The sequence below is a fragment of the Mytilus galloprovincialis genome, chromosome 5, assembly GCF_965363235.1.
Source record: "Mytilus galloprovincialis chromosome 5, xbMytGall1.hap1.1, whole genome shotgun sequence".
Lineage (NCBI taxonomy): Eukaryota > Metazoa > Mollusca > Bivalvia > Mytilida > Mytilidae > Mytilus > Mytilus galloprovincialis.
In genome coordinates this window covers 897,265-912,841 of record NC_134842.1, presented here as the reverse complement: position 1 = coordinate 912,841, position 15,577 = coordinate 897,265, and the positions used below count along the sequence as shown (strand labels likewise).

The 15,577-nt window shown below is 28.3% G+C and overlaps 1 protein-coding gene across 1 annotated transcript in view; it reads left to right on the top strand.

Moving 5' to 3' along the window:
* The window catches only part of LOC143074931 (uncharacterized), a 106,482-nt gene that overhangs the window by 219 nt on the left and 90,686 nt on the right, over positions 1–15,577 (top strand). The window lies entirely within an intron of this gene.

The window sequence follows — 15,577 nt, the reverse complement described above, 5'->3', positions numbered from 1 at the left end:
TATTGCACATAAATTATAGGCGTTCCGAATTTTTAAAATTCTTTCTTTTCTTTATTTATCAAGTTATTTATTAATCTATTTATTCATTTCTTTATTTTAATTGTTGCGCTATATATTCCTTTTTATAAAATGTTATTTTTTCATTCTAAATTATGTCAATAAGGCAGCAACCATTTGATTTTCTGGGGGGGGCCATGGGTTTTTTTTCTGGACAATTTTTTTTTTCGCCAGTGGCGAAAAACAATCTATTTTTTTCGCGACAAGTCAAAAACAATTTTTTTCTTTCAATTTTAGCATGACATATAGTGGCAGCTGAGGGTGAAACAAACTGAACAAAATAGAGATAGTACACTTTAATTTTTTTGATAACTTTTTCAAATCAACTTGGATGTTCTTCAAACTTTGCAGCTATCTTACATATATATTAAGCTTACTGAATTCCATGTCAATTAGTTATTTGTTGTATTGCTGTAAAATTTAAGAATTTAAAGTTATCTTGGTATAAAAAAAGCTAGGATTTGCAATTCGGAGAAAATAGAGATAGTACACTTTAATTTTTTTATTAACTTTTTCAAATCAACTTGGATGTTCATCAAACTATGCAGCTATCTTACATATATATTAAGCTTATTGAATCCCATGTCAATTAGTTATTTGTTGTATTGCTGTAAAATTTAAGAATTAAGTTATCTTGGTATAAAAAAGCTAGGATTTGCAATTCGGACAAAATAGAGATAGTACACTTTAAATTTTTTAATACCTTTTTCAAATCAACTTGGATTTTCATCAAACTATGTAGGTATCTTAGATATTTATTAAGCTTACTGAATTCCATGTCATTTAGTTTTTTGTTGTATTGCTGTAAAATTTAAAAATTAAATTACTCTGGGTCAAAAAAGCTAGAATTTTCAGTTCGAACAAAATGGACATAGTACACTTTAATTTTTTTAATAACTTTTTCAAATCAACTTGGATGTTCATCAAACTATGCAACTATCTTACATAAATATTAAGCTTACTGAATCCCATGTCAATTCGTTATTTGTTGTATTGCTGTAAAATTTAAGAATTAAAAAGTTATCTTGGTATAAAAAAGCTAGGATTTGCAATTCGGACAAAATAGAGATAGTACACTTTAAATTTTTAATAACTTTTTCAAATCAACTTGGATGTTCATCAAACTATGCAACTATCTTACATAAATATTAAGCTTACTGAATCCCATGTCAATTCGTTATTTGTTGTATTGCTGTAAAATTTAAGAATTAAAAAGTTATCTTGGTATAAAAAAGCTAGGATTTGCAATTCGGACAAAATAGAGATAGTACACTTTAAATTTTTAATAACTTTTTCAAATCAACTTGGATGTTCTTCAAACTTTGCAGCTATCTTACATATATATTAAGCTTACCGAATCCCATGTCAATTAGTTATTTGTTGTATTGCTGTAAAATTTAAGAATTAAAGTTATCTTGGTATAAAAAAGCTAGGATTTGCAATTCGGACAAAATAGAGATAGTACACTTTAATTTTTTTAATAACTTTTTCAAATCAACTTGAATTTTCATCAAACTATGTAGGTATCTTAGATATATATTAAGCTTACTAAATCCCATGTCATTTAGTTTTTTGTTGTATTGCTGAAAAATTTAAAAATTAAATTACTCTAGGTCAAAAAAGCTAGAATTTGCAGTTTGAACAAAATGGACATACATGTAGTACACTTTAATTTTTTTAATAACTTTTTCAAACAACTTGGATGTTCTTCAAACTATGCGGCTATCCTATATATATATTAAGCTTACTGAATCCCATGTCAATTAGTTATTTGTTGTATTGCTGTAAAATTTAAGAATTTAAAGTTATCTTGGTATAAAAAAGCTAGGATTTGCAATTAGGACAAAATAGAGATAGTACACTTTAAATTTTTTAATAACTTTTTCAAATCAACTTGGATTTTCATCAAACTATGTAGGTATCTTAGATATTTATTAAGCTTACTGAATTCCATGTCATTTAGTTTTTTGTTGTATTGCTGTAAAATTTAAAAATTAAATTACTCTGGGTCAAAAAAGCTAGAATTTTCAGTTCGAACAAAATGGACATAGTACACTTTAATTTTTTTAATAACTTTTTCAAATCAACTTGGATGTTCATCAAACTATGCAACTATCTTACATAAATATTAAGCTTACTGAATCCCATGTCAATTAGTTATTTGTTGTATTGCTGTAAAATTTAAGAATTAAAGTTATCTTGGTATAAAAAAGCTAGAATTTGCAGTTCGAATAAAATAGAGATAGTACACTTTAATTTTTTTGATAACTTTTTCAAATCAACTTGGATGTTCTTCAAACTTTGCAGCTATCTTACATATATATTAAGCTTACTGAATCCCATGTCAATTAGTTATTTGTTGTATTGCTGTAAAATTTAAAAATTAAAGTTATCTTGGTATAAAAAAGCTAGGATTTGCAATTCAGACAAAATAGAGATAGTACACTTTAATTTTTTTAATAACTTTTTCAAATCAACTTGAATTTTCATCAAACTATGTAGGTATCTTAGACATATATTAAGCTTACTGAATCCCATGTCATTTAGTTTTTTGTTGTATTGCTGAAAAATTTAAAAATTAAATTACTCTAGGTCAAAAAAGCTAGAATTTGCAGTTTGAACAAAATGGACATAGTACACTTTAATTTTTTTAATAACTTTTTCAAACAACTTGGATGTTCTTCAAACTATGCGGCTATCCTATATATATATTAAGCTTACTGAATCCCATGTCAATTAGTTATTTGTTGTATTGCTGTAAAATTTAAGAATTTAAAGTTATCTTGGTATAAAAAAGCTAGGATTTGCAATTCGGACAAAATAGAGATAGTACACTTTAAATTTTTTAATAACTTTTTCAAATCAACTTGGATTTTCATCAAACTATGTAGGTGTCTTAGATATTTATTAAGCTTACTGAATTCCATGTCATTTAGTTTTTTGTTGTATTGCTGTAAAATTTAAAAATTAAATTACTCTGGGTCAAAAAAGCTAGAATTTTCAGTTCGAACAAAATGGACATAGTACACTTTAATTTTTTTAATAACTTTTTCAAATCAACTTGGATGTTCATCAAACTATGCAACTATCTTACATAAATATTAAGCTGACTGAATCCAATGTCAATTCGTTATTTGTTGTATTGCTGTAAAATTTAAGAATTAAAGTTATCTTGGTATAAAAAAGCTAGAATTTGCAGTTCGAACAAAATAGAGATAGTACACTTTAATTTTTTTGATAACTTTTTCAAATCAACTTGGATGTTCTTCAAACTTTGCAGCTATCTTACATATATATTAAGCTTACTGAATCCCATGTCAATTAGTTATTTGTTGTATTGCTGTAAAATTTAAAAATTAAAGTTATCTTGGTATAAAAAAGCTAGGATTTGCAATTCAGACAAAATAGAGATAGTACACTTTAATTTTTTTAATAACTTTTTCAAATCAACTTGAATTTTCATCAAACTATGTAGGTATCTTAGACATATATTAAGCTTACTGAATCCCATGTCATTTAGTTTTTTGTTGTATTGCTGAAAAATTTAAAAATTAAATTACTCTAGGTCAAAAAAGCTAGAATTTGCAGTTTGAACAAAATGGACATAGTACACTTTAATTTTTTTAATAACTTTTTCAAGCAACTTGGATGTTCTTCAAACTATGCGGCTATCCTATATATATATTAAGCTTACTGAATCCCATGTCAATTAGTTATTTGTTGTATTGCTGTAAAATTTAAGAATTTAAAGTTATCTTGGTATAAAAAAGCTAGGATTTGCAATTCGGACAAAATAGAGATAGTACACTTTAAATTTTTTAATAACTTTTTCAAATCAACTTGGATTTTCATCAAACTATGTAGGTATCTTAGATATTTATTAAGCTTACTGAATTCCATGTCATTTAGTTTTTTGTTGTATTGCTGTAAAATTTAAAGATTAAATTACTCTGGGTCAAAAAAGCTAGAATTTTCAGTTCGAACAAAATGGACATAGTACACTTTAATTTGTTTAATAACTTTTTCAAATCAACTTGGATGTTCATCAAACTATGCAACTATCTTACATAAATATTAAGCTTACTGAATCCCATGTCAATTAGTTATTTGTTGTATTGCTGTAAAATTTAAGAATTAAAGTTATCTTGGTATAAAAAAGCTAGGATTTGCAATTCGGACAAAATAGAGATAGTACACTTTAAATTTTTTAATAACTTTTTCAAATCAACTTGAATTTTCATCAAACTATGTAGGTATCTTAGATATATATTAAGCTTACTGAATCCCATGTCATTGAGTTTTTTGTTGTATTGCTGTAAAATTTAAAAATTAAATTAATCTAGGTCAAAAAAGCTAGAATTTGCAGTTCGAACAAAATAGAGATAGTACACTTTAATTTTTTTGATAACTTTTTCAAATCAACTTGGATGTTCTTCAAACTTTGCAGCTATCTAACATATATATTAAGCTTACTGAATCCCATGTCAATTAGTTATTTGTTGTATTGCTGTAAAATTTAAGAATTAAAGTTATCTTGGTATAAAAAAGCTAGGATTTGCAATTCGGACAAAATAGAGATAGTACACTTTAAATTTTTTAATAACTTTTTCAATTAATTTGAATTTTCATTAAACTATGTAGGTATCTTAGATATATATTAAGCTTACTGAATCCCATGTCATTGAGTTTTTTGTTGTATTGCTGTAAAATTTAAAAATTAAATTAATCTAGGTGAAAAAAGCTAGAATTTGCAGTTCGAACAAAATAGAGATAGTACACTTTAATTTTTTTGATAACTTTTTCAAATCAACTTGGATGTTCTTCAAACTTTGCAGCTATCTTACATATATATTAAGCTTACTGAATCCCATGTCAATTAGTTATTTGTTGTATTGCTGTAAAATTTAAAAATTAAAGTTATCTTGGTATAAAAAAGCTAGGATTTGCAATTCGGACAAAATAGAGATAGTACACTTTAATTTTTTTAATAACTTTTTCAAATCAACTTGAATTTTCATCAAACTATGTAGGTATCTTAGATATATATTAAGCTTACTGAATCCCATGTCATTTAGTTTTTTGTTGTATTGCTGAAAAATTTAAAAATTAAATTACTCTAGGTCAAAAAAGCTAGAATTTGCAGTTTGAACAAAATGGACATAGTACACTTTAATTTTTTTAATAACTTTTTCAAACAACTTGGATGTTCTTCAAACTATGCGGCTATCCTATATATATATTAAGCTTACTGAATCCCATGTCAATTAGTTATTTGTTGTATTGCTGTAAAATTTAAGAATTTAAAGTTATCTTGGTATAAAAAAGCTAGGATTTGCAATTCGGACAAAATAGAGATAGTACACTTTAAATTTTTTAATAACTTTTTCAAATCAACTTGGATTTTCATCAAACTATGTAGGTATCTTAGATATTTATTAAGCTTACTGAATTCCATGTCATTTAGTTTTTTGTTGTATTGCTGTAAAATTTAAAGATTAAATTACTCTGGGTCAAAAAAGCTAGAATTTTCAGTTCGAACAAAATGGACATAGTACACTTTAATTTTTTTAATAACTTTTTCAAATCAACTTGGATGTTCATCAAACTATGCAACTATCTTACATAAATATTAAGCTTACTGAATCCCATGTCAATTCGTTATTTGTTGTATTGCTGTAAAATTTAAGAATTAAAGTTATCTTGGTATAAAAAAGCTAGGATTTGCAATTCGGACAAAATAGAGATAGTACACTTTAAATTTTTTAATAACTTTTTCAAATCAACTTGAATTTTCATCAAACTATGTAGGTATCTTAGATATATATTAAGCTTACTGAATCCCATGTCATTGAGTTTTTTGTTGTATTGCTGTAAAATTTAAAAATTAAATTAATCTAGGTCAAAAAAGCTAGAATTTGCAGTTCGAACAAAATAGAGATAGTACACTTTAATTTTTTTGATAACTTTTTCAAATCAACTTGGATGTTCTTCAAACTTTGCAGCTATCTTACATATATATTAAGCTTACTGAATCCCATGTCAATTAGTTATTTGTTGTATTGCTGTAAAATTTAAGAATTAAAGTTATCTTGGTATAAAAAAGCTAGGATTTGCAATTCGGACAAAATAGAGATAGTACACTTTAAATTTTTTAATAACTTTTTCAATTAACTTGAATTTTCATTAAACTATGTAGGTATCTTAGATATATATTAAGCTTACTGAATCCCATGTCATTGAGTTTTTTGTTGTATTGCTGTAAAATTTAAAAATTAAATTAATCTAGGTGAAAAAAGCTAGAATTTGCAGTTCGAACAAAATAGAGATAGTACACTTTAATTTTTTTGATAACTTTTTCAAATCAACTTGGATGTTCTTCAAACTTTGCAGCTATCTTACATATATATTAAGCTTACTGAATCCCATGTCAATTAGTTATTTGTTGTATTGCTGTAAAATTTAAAAATTAAAGTTATCTTGGTATAAAAAAGCTAGGATTTGCAATTCGGACAAAATAGAGATAGTACACTTTAATTTTTTTAATAACTTTTTCAAATCAACTTGAATTTTCATCAAACTATGTAGGTATCTTAGATATATATTAAGCTTACTGAATCCCATGTCATTTAGTTTTTTGTTGTATTGCTGAAAAATTTAAAAATTAAATTACTCTAGGTCAAAAAAGCTAGAATTTGCAGTTTGAACAAAATGGACATAGTACACTTTAATTTTTTTAATAACTTTTTCAAACAACTTGGATGTTCTTCAAACTATGCGGCTATCCTATATATATATTAAGCTTACTGAATCCCATGTCAATTAGTTATTTGTTGTATTGCTGTAAAATTTAAGAATTTAAAGTTATCTTGGTATAAAAAAGCTAGGATTTGCAATTCGGACAAAATAGAGATAGTACACTTTAAATTTTTTAATAACTTTTTCAAATCAACTTGGATTTTCATCAAACTATGTAGGTATCTTAGATATTTATTAAGCTTACTGAATTCCATGTCATTTAGTTTTTTGTTGTATTGCTGTAAAATTTAAAAATTAAATTACTCTGGGTCAAAAAAGCTAGAATTTTCAGTTCGAACAAAATGGACATAGTACACTTTAATTTTTTTAATAACTTTTTCAAATCAACTTGGATGTTCATCAAACTATGCAACTATCTTACATATATATTAAGCTTACTGAATCCCATGTCAATTCGTTATTTGTTGTATTGCTGTAAAATTTAAGAATTAAAGTTATCTTGGTATAAAAAAGCTAGGATTTGCAATTCGGACAAAATAGAGATAGTACACTTTAAATTTTTTAATAACTTTTTCAAATCAACTTGAATTTTCATCAAACTATGTAGGTATCTTAGATATATATTAAGCTTACTGAATCCCATGTCATTGAGTTTTTTGTTGTATTGCTGTAAAATTTAAAAATTAAATTAATCTAGGTCAAAAAAGCTAGAATTTGCAGTTCGAACAAAATAGAGATAGTACACTTTAATTTTTTTGATAACTTTTTCAAATCAACTTGGATGTTCTTCAAACTTTGCAGCTATCTTACATATATATTAAGCTTACTGAATCCCATGTCAATTAGTTATTTGTTGTATTGCTGTAAAATTTAAGAATTAAAGTTATCTTGGTATAAAAAAGCTAGGATTTGCAATTCGGACAAAATAGAGATAGTACACTTTAAATTTTTTAATAACTTTTTCAAATCAACTTGGATTTTCATCAAACTATGTAGGTATCTTAGATATATATTAAGCTTACTGAATCCCATGTCATTGAGTTTTTTGTTGTATTGCTGTAAAATTTAAAAATTAAATTAATCTAGGTAAAAAAAAGCTAGAATTTGCAGTTCGAACAAAATAGAGATAGTACACTTTAATTTTTTTGATAACTTTTTCAAATCAACTTGGATGTTCTTCAAACTTTGCAGCTATCTTACATATATATTAAGCTTACTGAATCCCATGTCAATTAGTTATTTGTTGTATTGCTGTAAAATTTAAGAATTAAAGTTATCTTGGTATAAAAAAGCTAGGATTTGCAATTCGGACAAAATAGAGATAGTACACTTTAAATTTTTTAATAACTTTTTCAAATCAACTTGAATTTTCATTAAACTATGTAGGTATCTTAGATATATATTAAGCTTACTGAATCCCATGTCATTGAATTTTTTGTTGTATTGCTGTAAAATTTAAAAATTAAATTAATCTAGGTCAAAAAAGCTAGAATTTGCAGTTCGAACAAAATAGAGATAGTACACTTTAATTTTTTTGATAACTTTTTCAAATCAACTTGGATGTTCTTCAAACTTTGCAGCTATCTTACATATATGTTAAGCTTACTGAATCCCATGTCAATTAGTTATTTGTTGTATTGCTGTAAAATTTAAGAATTAAAGTTATCTTGGTATAAAAAAGCTAGGATTTGCAATTCGGACAAAATAGAGATAGTACACTTTAATTTTTTTAATAACTTTTTCAAATCAACTTGAATTTTCATCAAACTATGTAGGTATCTTAGATATATATTAAGCTTACTGAATCCCATGTCATTTAGTTTTTTGTTGTATTGCTGAAAAATTTAAAAATTAAATTACTCTAGGTCAAAAAAGCTAGAATTTGCAGTTTGAACAAAATGGACATAGTACACTTTAATTTTTTTAATAACTTTTTCAAACAACTTGGATGTTCTTCAAACTATGCGGCTATCCTATATATATATTAAGCTTACTGAATCCCATGTCAATTAGTTATTTGTTGTATTGCTGTAAAATTTAAGAATTTAAAGTTATCTTGGTATAAAAAAAGCTAGGATTTGCAATTCGGAAAAAATAGAGATAGTACACTTTAAATTTTTTAATAACTTTTTCAAATCAACTTGGATTTTCATCAAACTATGTAGGTATCTTAGATATTTATTAAGCTTACTGAATTCCATGTCATTTAGTTTTTTGTTGTATTGCTGTAAAATTTAAAAATTAAATTACTCTGGGTCAAAAAAGCTAGAATTTTCAGTTCGAACAAAATGGACATAGTACACTTTAATTTTTTTAATAACTTTTTCAAATCAACTTGGATGTTCATCAAACTATGCAACTATCTTACATATATATTAAGCTTACTGAATCCCATGTCAATTCGTTATTTGTTGTATTGCTGTAAAATTTAAAAATTAAAGTTATCTTGGTATAAAAAAGCTAGGATTTGCAATTCGGACAAAATAGAGATAGTACACTTTAAATTTTTTAATAACTTTTTCAAATCAACTTGGATTTTCATCAAACTATGTAGGTATCTTAGATATATATTAAGCTTACTGAATCCCATGTCATTGAGTTTTTTGTTGTATTGCTGTAAAATTTAAAAATTAAATTAATCTAGGTCAAAAAAAGCTAGAATTTGCAGTTCGAACAAAATAGAGATAGTACACTTTAATTTTTTTGATAACTTTTTCAAATCAACTTGGATGTTCTTCAAACTTTGCAGCTATCTTACATATATATTAAGCTTACTGAATCCCATGTCAATTAGTTATTTGTTGTATTGCTGTAAAATTTAAGAATTAAAGTTATCTTGGTATAAAAAAGCTAGGATTTGCAATTCGGACAAAATAGAGATAGTACACTTTAAATTTTTTAATAACTTTTTCAAATCAACTTGAATTTTCATTAAACTATGTAGGTATCTTAGATATATATTAAGCTTACTGAATCCCATGTCATTGAATTTTTTGTTGTATTGCTGTAAAATTTAAAAATTAAATTAATCTAGGTCAAAAAAGCTAGAATTTGCAGTTCGAACAAAATAGAGATAGTACACTTTAATTTTTTTGATAACTTTTTCAAATCAACTTGGATGTTCTTCAAACTTTGCAGCTATCTTACATATATATTAAGCTTACTGAATCCCATGTCAATTAGTTATTTGTTGTATTGCTGTAAAATTTAAGAATTAAAGTTATCTTGGTATAAAAAAGCTAGGATTTGCAATTCGGACAAAATAGAGATAGTACACTTTAATTTTTTTAATAACTTTTTCAAATCAACTTGAATTTTCATCAAACTATGTAGGTATCTTAGATATATATTAAGCTTACTGAATCCCATGTCATTTAGTTTTTTGTTGTATTGCTGAAAAATTTAAAAATTAAATTACTCTAGGTCAAAAAAGCTAGAATTTGCAGTTTGAACAAAATGGACATAGTACACTTTAATTTTTTTAATAACTTTTTCAAACAACTTGGATGTTCTTCAAACTATGCGGCTATCCTATATATATATTAAGCTTACTGAATCCCATGTCAATTAGTTATTTGTTGTATTGCTGTAAAATTTAAGAATTTAAAGTTATCTTGGTATAAAAAAGCTAGGATTTGCAATTCGGACAAAATAGAGATAGTACACTTTAAATTTTTTAATAACTTTTTCAAATCAACTGGAATTTTCATCAAACTATGTAGGTATTTGAGACAGCATGTTTTAAAATATCTGAATATGAAACCAGCAGAAGAATATTAATAAAATACAAGAAGTAGTGTCACTTTTTATCGAGATCAATATCAATATTACTAACCTGACTCTTCTAAAGCTATCAATTTAGTGAAATTATTCATCCATATTGGCAAAAAGAACAGAATTTAAATGTTGTTGTATAATTTTCTAATTAAATAGAAAATAATAGCATCTTTATTTTATGCGACATCAATTTTTTTTTTCTTAACTTAAATTTCTTCGATTAATGTCTAACAAACCAATCTGAAGTTTAAAAAGTAGTCAATTATCAGACCAGTTCAAGAATATAAAGAAACACATAATTTTATCACTTTTTAATGCTTTTAGCTTAAATATAAGTAACATAAGACTACTAGAACTTTCATTTTTTGTAAATCTTTTCTTCCTAAGTGCTTCAATAACAGAATGATAATGCTGTTGTATAATATTCTAACAGAATTAAACATTACAATTTGAGACAGCATGTTTTAAAATATCTGAATATGAAACCAGTACAAGAATATTAATAAAATACAAGAAGTAGTGTCACTTTTTATTGAGATCGATATAAATATTACTCACCTGACTCTTCTAAAGCTATCAATTTTAGTAAATTTATTTCTCTGTATTGGCTAAAAGAACAGAATTTTAATGTCGTTGTATTATTTTCTAATAAATAGAAAATATTAGCATCTTTATTTTATGCGACAACATTGTTTAAAATTTCTTAACTTAAATTTCTTGTCATTAATGTCTAACAAACCAATTTGAAGTTTAAAAAAGTAATCAATTATCAGACCAGTTTAAGATTATTTAGAAACAAAAGAAATTTTGTCACTATTTAATGCCTTTAGCATAAATATAAGTAAATTAAGACTACTAGAACTTTCCTTTTTTGTAAAACTTTTCATACTTAGTGCCAAAACTGACACAATGGTAAAGCCGTTGCATAATATTCTAACATTATTAAACATTACAATTTGAAACAGCATGTTTTGAAATAAGTAAATACATGAAATGTGAAATCAGTACAAGAATATTAATAAAATTAAAGAAGTAGTGTCACTTTTTATTTAGATCGATATAAATATTACTCACCTGACTCTTCTAAAGTAATCAATTATCAGACCAGTTCAAGAATATATAGAAACACATAATTTTATCACTTTTTAATGCTTTTAGGTACAGAGTATGAAAAGTGCCTTTGAATTCAACCTTCAATTAGGTGTAGAATGGATTCGAATAGAGATATTTTCTTAAAGTTAACTGTTCCGAAAAAACGAAAAGGCGATATAGAGGATGTAAACTTATTGGTTTTACAAAAGTGTACGGTCGCACTTTCTGACCTCTCCGAAGAAACGTTTGTAGTATATATTTTTTTGTCTTTTTGTCAGGGTTTTAGGTTAGGGTCAAGGTTAAGTCTTAGGGCTAGGTTTTGGAAAGTAACTTTGACGAGGGAAGTTGACGACTGTTAGTCAGGTGTCCTCTTTAATTTCTGTGCATGTCTGCCTTTTTCTTGGACTGCGCATGCGTCAGAAATTTCCAAAAATATATCTAAGTACAGAAAATGAAGAGTGCCTCAGACTTCAATCTTCTAACAGGTATAAAATGAATTTGAAGAGAGATATTTCCTGAAAGCAAACTGTTCCGAAAAGACTAAAAGGCGATCTAGAGGGTGGAACCTTATTGGTATCACTGCAGTGTACGGCCGCACTTTTCGACCTCTCTGAAAAAAAGTTTCTCCTTAGAATTGTTTTACATTGTCTTATTGGGGCGTTTTATAGCTGACTATGCGGTATGTGTTTTGCTCATTGTTGAAGGCCGTACAGTGACTTACAGTTGTTCATGTCTGTGTCATTTTGTTCTTTTGTGGATAGTTGTCTCATAGGCAATCATACCAGATCTTCTTTTTTGTATTTTTATGAAAAAAAAAATTAAGTCAGGGTTTTAGGTTAGGGTCAAGGTTCAATGTTTGAGTTAGGTTCAGGGAAGTGACTTTGACAAGGGTAAGTGAGGTGCCCTTTTCAACTCTGCGAATTTTTGTCCTTTTTATGACTGCGCATGCGTCAGAAATTTCCAAAATATTTCCAGGTACAAAGTATTAAAAGTGCCTCTCATTTCAATCTTCAAACAGGTGTATAATGGATTCGAGTAGAGATATTTTCTTAATGTAATCTGTTCTGAAAAGATAAAAATGCAATATAGAGGATGGAAACTTATTGTTTTTACTCAAATGGACTGCCTCACTTTCCGACCTCTCTGAAGAAACGGTTGTAATATATTTTTTGTCAGGGTTTTAGGTTGGGGTCAAGGTTAAGTGTAAGGGTTAGGTTCAGGGAAGTATCTTTGACGAGGGAAGTTGACGAGTGTGAGTGAGGTGTCCTTTTTAACTTCTGTACATGTCTGCCTTTTTCTTGTAACTGCGCATGCGTCAGAAATTTCCAAAAATATATTCAAGTACAGAGTATGAAAAGTGCCTTTGAATTCAACCTTCAATTAGGTGTAGAATGGATTCGAATAGTGATATTTTCTTAAAGTTAACTGTTTCGGAAAGACGAAAAGGCGATATAGAGGATGGAAACTTATTGGTTTTACAAAAGTGTACGGCCGCACTTTCCGACCTCTCTGAAGAAACGTTTGTAGTATATATTTTTTTGTCTTTTTGTCAGGGTTTTAGGTTAGGGTCAAGGTTAAGTCTTAGGGCTAGGTTACGTCTTAGGGCTAGGTTTAGGAGAGTAACTTTGACGAGGGAAGTTGACGACTGTTTGTAAGGTGTCCTGTTTAATTTCTGTGCATGTCTGCCTTTTTCTTGGACTGCGCATGCGTCAGAAATTTCCAAAAATATATCTAAGTACAGAGAATGAAGAGTGCCTCAGACTTCAATCTTCTAACAGGTATAAAATAGATTTGAAGAGAGATATTTCCTGAAAGTAAACTGTTCCGAAAAGACTAAAAGGTGATCTAGAGGGTGGAACCTTATTGGTATCACTGCAGTGTACAGCCGCACTTTCCGACCTCTCTGAAAAAAAGTTTCTCCTTAGAATTGTTTTACATTGTCTTATTGGGGCGTTTTATAGCTGACTATGCGGTATGTGTTTTGCTCATTGTTAAGGCCGTACAGTGACTTACAGTTGTTCATGTCTGTGTCATTTTGTTCTTTTGTGGATAGTTGTCTCATAGGCAATCATACCAGGTCTTCTTTTTTGTATTTTTATAAAAAAAAAAAAATTAAGTCAGGGTTTTAGGTTAGGGTCAAGGTTCAATGTTTGAGTAAGTTCAGGGAAGTGACTTTGACAAGGGTAGGTGAGGTGCCCTTTTCAACTCTGCGAATTTTTGTCCTTTTTATGACTGCGCATGCGTCAGAAATTTCCAAAATATTTCCAGGTACAAAGTATTAAAAGTGCCTTTCATTTCAATCTTCAAACAGGTGTATAATGGATTCGAGTAGAGATATTTTCTTAATGTTAACTGTTCTGAAAAGATAAAAATGCAATATAGAGGATGGAAACTTATTGTTTTTACTCAAATGGACTGCCTCACTTTCCGACCTCTCTGAAGAAACGGTTGTAATATATTTTTTGTCAGGGTTTTAGGTTGGGGTCAAGGTTAAGTGTAAGGATTAGGTTCAGGGAAGTATCTTTGACGAGGGAAGTTGACGAGTGTGAGTGAGGTGTCCTTTTTAACTTCTGTACATGTCTGCCTTTTTCTTGTAACTGCGCATGCGTCAGAAATTTCCAAAAATATATTCAAGTACAGAGTATGAAAAGTGCCTTTGAATTCAACCTTCAATTAGGTGTAGAATGGATTCGAATAGAGATATTTTCTTAAAGTTAACTGTTCCGAAAAGACGAAAAGGCGATATAGAGGATGGAAACTTATTGGTTTTACAAAAGTGTACGGCCGCACTTTCCGACCTCTCTGAAGAAACGTTTGTAGTATATATTTTTTTGTCTTTTTGTCAGGGTTTTAGGTTAGGGTCAAGGTTAAGTCTTAGGGCTAGGTTACGTCTTAGGGCTAGGTTTAGGAAAGTAACTTTGACGAGGGAAGTTGACGACTGTTTGTAAGGTGTCCTGTTTAATTTCTGTGCATGTCTGCCTTTTTCTTGGACTGCGCATGCGTCAGAAATTTCCAAAAATATATTTAAGTTCATTCTAAGTACAGAGAATGAAGAGTGCCTCAGACTTCAATCTTCTAACAGGTATAAAATGGATTTGAAGAGAGATATTTCCTGAAAGTAAACTGTTCCGAAAAGACTAAAAGGCGATCTAGAGGGTGAAACCTTATTGGTATCACTGCAGTGTACGGCCGCACTTTCCGACCTCTCTGAAAAAAAGTTTCTCCTTAGAATTGTTTTACATTGTCTTATTGGGGCGTTTTATAGCTGACTATGCGGTATGTGTTTTGCTCATTGTTGAAGGCCGTACAGTGACTTACAGTTGTTCATGTCTGTGTCATTTTGTTCTTTTGTGGATAGTTGTCTCATAGGCAATCATACCAGATCTTCTTTTTTGTATTTTTATAAAAAAAAAATTAAGTCAGGGTTTTAGGTTAGGGTCAAGGTTCAATGTTTGAGTTAGGTTCAGGGAAGTGACTTTGACAAGGGTAAGTGAGGTGCCCTTTTCAACTCTGCAAATGTTTGTCCTTTTTATGACTGCGCATGCGTCAGAAATTTCCAAAATATTTCCAGGTACAAAGTATTAAAAGTGCCTTTCATTTCAATCTTCAAACAGGTGTATAATGGATTCGAGTAGAGATATTTTCTTAATGCTAACTGTTCTGAAAAAATAAAAATGCTGTATAGAGGATGGAAACTTATTGTTTTTACTCAAGTGGACTGCCGCACTTTCCGACCTCTCTGAAGAAACGGTTGTAATATATTTTTTGTCAGGGTTTAAGGTTTGGGTCAAGGTTAAGTGTAAGGGTTAGGTTCAGGGAAGTATCTTTGACGAGGGAAGTTGACGAGTGTAAGTGAGGTGTCCTTTTGAACTTTGCGCATGTCTGCCTTTTTCTT